This window comes from Ostrinia nubilalis, chromosome 2, assembly GCF_963855985.1.
Source record: "Ostrinia nubilalis chromosome 2, ilOstNubi1.1, whole genome shotgun sequence".
Classification (NCBI taxonomy): Eukaryota; Metazoa; Arthropoda; class Insecta; order Lepidoptera; family Crambidae; genus Ostrinia; species Ostrinia nubilalis.
In genome coordinates, this window is record NC_087089.1 from 9,896,557 (window position 1) to 9,905,570 (window position 9,014).

At 35.8% G+C, this 9,014-nt stretch overlaps 1 non-coding gene across 1 annotated transcript; it reads left to right on the forward strand.

Moving 5' to 3' along the window:
- Positions 1–2,350: 2,350 nt before the first annotated feature.
- Trnas-gcu (transfer RNA serine (anticodon GCU)) lies at positions 2,351–2,432 on the forward strand. The gene has a single exon. It is a non-coding gene; the product is annotated as a tRNA-Ser (tRNA).
- Positions 2,433–9,014: the final 6,582 nt, after the last annotated feature.

Here is a 9,014-nt window from a genome sequence, read left to right on the forward strand (position 1 = left end):
CTCTGGCACAATCCAGTCCATTAATTTATAGTATTCGAGAGCGACGGCAACTATGGAAGGGGCTTCAATGTTTCAGACATTAAAGAGAGGAATATTAAAATAATGTAGGGATTAAATTTTATAAGGTTGTCAGATTGCAAGAATCTCAAACTTATTATTGGTATCTCTTTGTTTGCTATCTCAGAAATCATTTCAATGTGTAGAACAACTTATTAACAAGTTAAAACATTGTTCCTATTGTTTCGTGAAATAAATAATTATGAGCCACAATTCTTCAATTGTTTTTTTTTTATTTTCTGACGGATAGATTGGGTTAATTAATATTCTTAAAATTGAAAATTACCACAGACTTTCTCGAACCTCTCTTCTGCTGTCAATTCTTGTCATAAAAGTACAGTCCGACTCCACACAACGCAGCCTGCGCCGGGCACCGTGCGCCGGAGTGCCGGGACTCACCCGCACTAAATTTAAATATTTTAATCCTTAATTTAAATTTTTGACATTTTTATTTTATGTTAGTATTCGTGTAGTTTCATTTTTAATGTTATTTGTCATATTCAGGAGACTGTATAACTCGGGACTGGCGCCTGAGAACATCGTTTATTGGACGCTGATGTGACTTGTAGTCTGTCTTTACCTATAGGCTTGTTTCGTATTAGATATTGTTAAAGTTGGTAAAGCTAACTGATCTTATAGGAAGGAATAGGCGTCAAGAATTGGATAATTAGTGATCTCTACATTACTGAAAATTCTTTAAGTCTCACAATCTAAAATTCTGCCAGCGTATCTAATCTAGTCTTTTTATTGAAATCCTATTACTATCCACTCATACCTAACTGCAACACTCATGAAACAAACATGAAACTTACGATAAAATAATTTATGAAACAAAAATGCAGTCCAAAAACCATTTCATCGGATAATCCCGTGTTTTTAATTTTTAAAGCAACATTAATGTGACGTATTGGGCTGTTGGACAAAACGGGCCGGAGGATAAATGAGGTTCGGGCCATTACAAATGCGTTGTCGATCATTACTCATGGCGAGGGAACAAACTCACTTTTATGAATATAGAAACACAGAAACACTAGTATATGCCTGTGACTTTGGCGTTGAAATTGTACATAATATCGACCATGTACGCGTAGCAACACTATTTAAATTGAGTTTTCATAAAGTATCTAGGTACTACTAGGCGAGGGAAAACTCACTTTTATTATAGAAACACTAGTTTCTGCACGTGATTTTGCTAGCGTAGTTTTCGGTCTAAGATGGCACTAAAAGTCTACATACTTATCGCGCTTGAGCAACATTATTTATAAGCATGAAAATGAGTTTTCTTTACATAAATGCGTTGTCGTTGTCGATCAATTTACCTACTCACGCGGCCGATGGAACAAATTCACCTTTATGATTAAGTACCTAAGTAGGTACGTATAGAAACACTAGTTTCTGTCCGTGACTTTACCAGAGTAGATTTTGGTCTTTAAGATAGCACTGAAATTCTACAAAGTGCATGTAGCAAGCAACACTATCATGAAAATTAGTTTTCATAAGGTATTTATCTATAACAATAATGGGTTGTTCCATACAAAATCGTACTCTTGTTTTGGTGACAACAGGCAGGTTCCTATGTTGTAACTTTCTGACTCCATTTTCAAAATTCATTAAATCTTCAAGAGTTAAGGTGTGAAAACATAAAGGACTGACAGACAGTTATTGTTTCTTGTATGTATCCTACTTATTATGTTTCTGAGGATTATCAGCATCCGTCCATATACATACATTGTATCGTTACTGGAAGCCCGTATCCGGTTTGCATTAGTGTATTAATAAATGTAATAGATGGCGCTGAACGTATTTATTTACTTCCGCGGTAGCAATTTTTATGCTATTTGCATATACCGATTTTAATGAAATTCTCATTATTAAAAAAAAAAGGTATTTATTTAGCTTATAAGGTAGATATAAACTGCTAATGTAGATCTGCTAACTAAACAATATGTAATGATCGGAGTATTATGTAACTTTTATCTCGTTTTCAGTTTCCCTAAAAAATCGCTGATGTGTTTGATATAAACGCACAACCTACGTGTGCAAAGCCGCGGGAAAGGCTATATTATTGTAATATTACACTTAAATCTTATGTAAAACACTAAACATTAGCGAAACAAACACATCTTTTTATCGTATGCGCATGGGTATGGGAGGTCTATGCCCGATAAAGCGTTACTGACGTAATCAGAAACGAATGAAAGCAATTTAATTATCATGTTAAAAAAAACAGCCATAAAGAGAGCGGCAGATGCTCCCTAGGAAAGTAGTTCATAATTTCGAGGCCGCTAGACATGACGAGGTGGCCGAGTGGTTAAGGCGTTGGACTGCTAATCCAATGTGCTCTGCACGCGTGGGTTCGAATCCCATCCTCGTCGGATTTTTTGTAATTCATATTGTTATTTTAATTAAATTAGGTTTTGATTGTGATTGATTTAAATACATACATGTTTGATATTGGATAGTTAACAGGTTTTTAGATATTAACGTAAATTATTTTTCTACACAAAAAATATCACGTTCTATCAGTTCTATTTCTAAGTACATAAGCCTAGTGATTTAATATTACTTATTTATTAATTTATCATGGAATTTGTTTTGCTTCTGCTTAACTACGTTATTAGGTCACGTAGTTAAGTTATAGTTTGTAGGGTAGTTAAGTTGCCGATGATACATGGCTTAGTTTGAGTTTAATAATGCTTTAGCACATTGTCGTAAAATTTAAAAAAATCCTTTCCTCTAGCGACAACTGCTGCATGTGCGTTTTTATCACCTAGATAGAACATTTAACGGTGTCACACGAACTATTTGACGCTGACTGTACTTACAATCACAGTTATCAAGCCATACAATGCTCGTAGTCTAGTAATTTAGCTTGACCTCTTACCTGCTAACTGTTTCATATAAATTAGAGGTCTTGGTTAATTGGACAGTTGAAAAACACAAAGTTGCTAGTTTTCTGCAAAGTGACCATATTAGTACAGTTCATGGTGTAAGAGACATAGGGTCTGTTAAATAAAAATGAAAGGGGTAACCAATGTGTGTTGAAAAGGACAACAATAAACTACTCACTTACTCGTATTTAAAAAAATAGAAGTTCGTGGTTTTTGATTGATTTTAGTTTTACAAAAAGTATGATGGATTTGTAGAAAACTAGGAGGACCACACAACTGTTGTTGTTGTCACTTTGTCACGGCACAAGTCACGGTGTTTAGCTCGTGCTACCAGTGCTACGGCCCTATAGTCTATCCAATATAGCTTGATTAGAATGACGGCTGTCAAACGAATGTGACTAGTGTTGGGTATGTTTCGTACGGTTCACATAGATGTATCGATAAGTTTTCGAAAAAATGATATAAAAAAATGCACCCAATTTTTCTTCATATCTTTATTCATAAAAATGTCAATTATGATTTAAATTTAAAGACAGTAAAATTTAAAATTCATGTCAAGGGTGTACAACCTAAGTAGTAGTCATTATCATCAGTGTTCTTCAGTGGTTTTTTCCTCTCGCTAGAGGGCGGTGGGCATCTCTTCTAGAGCAACGGTGCTATGAATACCCAAAAAATTACCGGTGATTGATTTCCGATGTTTGATTATTTAAGAATGAAATGTTTTTTGGTTTTTAATAGTGAACATTTAGAAAAACGTATAACTTGACTTAAATATGTTAAAAAATTAGTTAGAAAAAAATGTTGTTAAATATGTAAAAAAAAATAGTTTTAATTTAATATGACATTTGTCGATATGTCCCAACACTAACATTTTTGTAACTCGAGATAACCTTGTAGAGACGTCGTTAATACTCTAGCTTGATTTTTATAATTTCGAATTACTACTTATTGGTGTAATTTAACGCTGCATTTACACGAAATTAACATTTTTATTGGAAGCACTGTCGTCGAAAATATTGTTTGTAGGTCAGACGTGAATTATTTCTTGTCCGCCAATATTTAGCTCTCATTGATCGCTACTACAAAGTTATGTCGTTACTTTTGATGGCAGCTGTCATTCTAATCAAGCTATATTGGATAGACTATAATTGTTATATCTCAAAAGCTCATCTTGTACTCTAGAAACATCGTTTAATTTCATTGTATTACTACAATGAACACTTGTATGTAATGTAGTACTACAGGGCTGTACTTTCTTCAGTCTAGTTCTAGTTTTAACTGAATTAAAAACCGAGCAAAGGAATTAAGCCTATACAGCTTTGAGTTATTAAAAAAAAATTTTGGCGGGTACTGCATCTGCGAATAATTAGATGTGGCGTGTCACGTGGCACGCGCCGGCGCGTGTCGCGTCGTGGCGTTATGACGCGATTTATTTATGAATATTGTTTCGGCCGCCAAGTGGATCGGCGACGCGTGGCGTATATCCGATGGATAACATGCACTTAGAACACTTTTGAATCTGTTTAACTGCCGAGGTTGTTGGGTTGGTTATTGATTTTAATATCCCCTATCTTTTACAACAATAAGGTTCATTCTACTAAAATCTCTATAAGCTCATTTCATTATTAGATAGCTTGACGAAAATACGGGTAGTACTTATTCGGTAATTTTGAAAAAGTATTATTCATTTAAATTGATCTTATTGTAGCTCAAATAAGGTAGATAATGGGTAGGTAATTGATTTTCATAATGATAGCACACATGCAGGGAGCAAAGAGCGATTAAATTTTTCTTATTTATTTTGTTTGCAGTTTCAGGACAAGGTTTGTATGAAAGAAAAGTACCTAAACCGAAAGAGCTTTGACTGAAACTGAAAAATCGAATTTTCCTGCTGTAGTTTAGACTCAACTTTTAAAATAAACTGTGCACTTACCTTTAAACTTTTCTGTGGGTTTTCTTGACTTGTCGACTCTTGGTTGAGCCCCCGATTTGAGATGAATTCCAATGTGTTTTTCTTTTGCAGAATGAGCTTCGTCGCCAATAAATTATGAAATACTGCTTTTGGGGTAGCCCAATGATCGTCGGATGCGAGGCGGGCCGGGCGCGAGTACTTCCGAGTTCCGCTCGGTAACTCATCATCAACGCGCCGCGGGGATTCCCCCGGCTAACACAAAGAAACGAGCGGATTTGAGAAAGTACCCCCGAGAAAGGGGCGCGAAAAACTAAACCGATGCTGAAGACGCAATGGTTACTTGACAATGGCCTTGATTATTGCTTGATAGGACTTTGGTTACTGTTTTGGATGTGGTATTGATCTTTTTACGTGCTTCTTAGCTTAAGACGACATGCTTCGCCATGAATTTTACAATAAATGGTGACATTTACGGCTATTTGGAATATCTAGGTCTATCTTTTGCTTCTTTATCACAATATTTTGTGTCTTATTTGCTACCTTTGTATGTAATAATGTAATCACGTTGTACCTATTGGTATTTGAGTGCAGAGTGAGTATAATTATTTCTCTTTTCTTTTTAGTACACTGCAGGCACACAGTGATTGTGACGTTTAAATATACAGATAGCGCTAGTAGATATTATCATACAAATAATTGTGAAAAAATAATTATAGTGAACCTGTATGTTTAATGCTCATGTAATATTTAATGGAATTAGTGTAGCCACCTTATCTACACTATTACAGACCTTGTAAAGACAAATGTGACATTTAAAAGGCAACGTCTCAATCGATGTGACTGATATGCAAATATGTAGAGCTTCTAAATGCGTTTTCGTGTTCGGTTTTGACGCCTTTGCTACGTGACTAGTGTCACACGCACTATGGTCTGCCATAGCACTTGCCCTAAGGACTTTATGGCAAGGTGACAAAGTTTATTTTTGTACGCACATAACACTATCGCTCATCTTCTTTGGACTGAAATTATCAAACCGCAACATTCTTTTGTGCCAGTTCCATATCACTTCCGCACTCCTTGATTCGGATTCACACCACGTTCATATTTTGAAATTCAAACTCGGAACTTTGGAAGTGAGAACGATAAGTAGGGTAGATGACACACATTAATAGTCAATTGACATACTTTTTGAAACTGTCACAAAGCGTTCCTCAAACCTCTCCAACAAGAAATGACGTCACTTTAGTGCCAAATCATTTGACTAATTTATCTAAAATCATATTATTTTACAGCTAATTGAAAACTAATTTAGTTTATCAGGACTAGAATTAATGTGTTGTCTTTGGCAAGCTGATGCAATGTGTTGTATTTTGAAATTATTGGTCTACGATGTCAAATATGAAATAATAATGTATAATGTTAGCCATTGTTTTGGCGGACACAATAAATAAATAAATATAAATAAATATCCTTGGACAATTTACACTGCGCTTCTAGTCCCAAACTAAGCAAAGCTTGTACTATGGGTACTAGACAATGGATATAAAAATACTTAAATACTTTTTTTTAAATACATACATATTATACACAGAAAACACCCTGTCCAATACAAACAAATATGTTCATGCACACAAATGTTTGTACTGTGCGGGAATCGAACCCGCAACCTCCGGAATAGTAGTCCGTTTCGAAGCACTACACCAAACGGCCGACACTTATTTTATTTCATTTTGTTCGGAAAACATACAGTGAAACAATGATAAATTAATCGAATAATAAATATAGTTAATTACAACAATTTTAAAATGTTACTATAGGTAAACTTTGTCTGAGGTGGGTGTAAGTAATTTTTTTAATATTAATTTAATAAAATTAAGGTGAATAATTTACTTTTTCATTAGTTATTTAGCATTTCATACGAATTTTATATTGAGACTGGCGTCTAGTTGTCCCCAGATGGTTTTTGCGATCTGTCAATAACAATACGAGGGACATAAAACACTCGAGTTTTATAATTTGCCGATTCTAATAAATAAAGATTTCAGTCCTTACAGACTGGCGTGTCTAAAAACGACCGCCCGGACTGAATGCATTAGAATCCCGACTCTATTGTATTTTATTATACATTCTTTTTTGCACCTCACCAGAATATATTTGCAATTTCGCTTATTCGATATCGTGTAGGTTTTTGCGTAACGTTGATTGCTTCCTATCTGATGCTTACTAAATATTTTGCGAGTTTCAGAGGCCGAGGGCTACGGCTCTTTTGCTAAAAAATCGAATTTGAATCGCATCGATCGCAATCACATTCCAAAGATCTTTTGTTAATTGAGTGGTGGTGCCACGTGGCATGAATGACGTAGTAGCTGCTACGTCACTACGTGTACGTAGCTGCTCCACCGTAGACCGTAGAAGATAGTTCGTTCGTAGCAGATACAACGTGATGTTGTGGATTTTTTCTTGAATGTGGTTTATTTCACACCTTACGTCATTGTTTTTTTACGATAACTTATGTTGCTAATAATGTTTTTACATCGGTTTAGGTTTCTAGTTTTTTATTGTCATGAATTTTCGGGGATAAATTTAACTTGCAACGGTTGCAAGTTCTTCCTATAAATAGTTGCGTGGACGGGCCTGTAATGTATGTAATACAAAAAACCCCTAGCTAGGGTTGCTCTGGGCGGGGCCAGGTGTCAGTCGCATGCAGATCTTATCTTGGCGATGCCGCCCGCCCGTCGCGTCGCGCCGGCGTCGCGTCGCTTGACGAAAATTGAAAGTATGTAATTAGTGTTTGTTTTGTTATTACAGTAAATGTCAAAGTCAAATATTTTATTACATATTGTGTTAGGCAAAACATTTTTATATTTTCGAGGACGTCGCCAATTTTTTTGTGAATGTTCGGTATTGTGTAGACTGTAGAGTTATGTACTAAATATCATCAAAATTAGACGGACAACTCGAATCTTAAAATAATTTAAAAGGAATCTTTTCGTCCTTAAAATTAACATTTCACATTTTCCCTAATTACCTATACATACGGGATAGTTGTCTTTATGTCTATACATAGGCATCATGGAAAGTAGATCTCCATATTAGAACAAAACACTTATTACCTTTTCAAATTCGAAATATCTGCAATACTGGTTCATTTAATCACTCGCCTACTGCATTACTAAGCTGTAAGTACGCACAGACCATAAGCTCATTGCAGTAACCGAAGCAAAACAATGTAGAGGCGATTGCGAAGCGTTCTCAGTAAACGACAATAATGTCCGCGTCACAATCAATTAATCGGGCAGTAAGTCCGAGCTGTATAACAGAGCACGGGTTTCGTGCGCCGGCGCACTAACTTAGTCAACCAATTACCTCCAATGTTCCACGTCGGCCCTCGCCCGCTCCTCTACCAGCAATATGTTAACATATTTTTTAATTTCTCTCCCAGACAGTTAAAGAGGCAATCGCGAGTGCATGCGCAGGAGTGAGATTTATAATAAGAAAACGCTCCTACCGCGCATGCACCATAAGGATCTATAAATCTTTAAGTACTGCATCGGCCAATCCCTGTTGAGAAACGATAAATCATCTCCGCGGACAGTGAAGTCGAATCGAATACGATCGCCGTCTCCCTCGCACTCGTCGCCTCGGACGCCGTTTAGATCATTTATCATTTCTGCCTCTCGTTCCTTCTCAATGATAAATTCAATTCTCTTTTGGAATATGATTGTTCCTCGTTTTGTTATTGTGGTGTTTTATTGTGGGTATCGTCACGGAGTAGGTTTTTTGATCGGAATCCGATCGAAATGATCGCGAGAATTGGATTTCCATTTTAGATTTCGTGCATCGAGCGATCAATCTTGCGGCGCTCGATCGAGTGACTCTTGTTTACGATCGAGGTCAGGAAAAAATTATGCATTGTTATGCGACTTCAAATCACCGAATTATGTCGGCCTTTATGAAAGCTTCTTTTTAATGATTGGAATAAAGCGGAGAGATCATTGACTCTATCTATGCCATGCTGTATCTTAATCATTGTCTAAAAAATTTACTATTAATTGATTTTATTTGATATTTTATAACTTACTAAATATGGAATGTAATGATCGGAGAAAAGGAAAAACATGCTTTTGAAATTGAAATATGTTTTTTTCTTTATT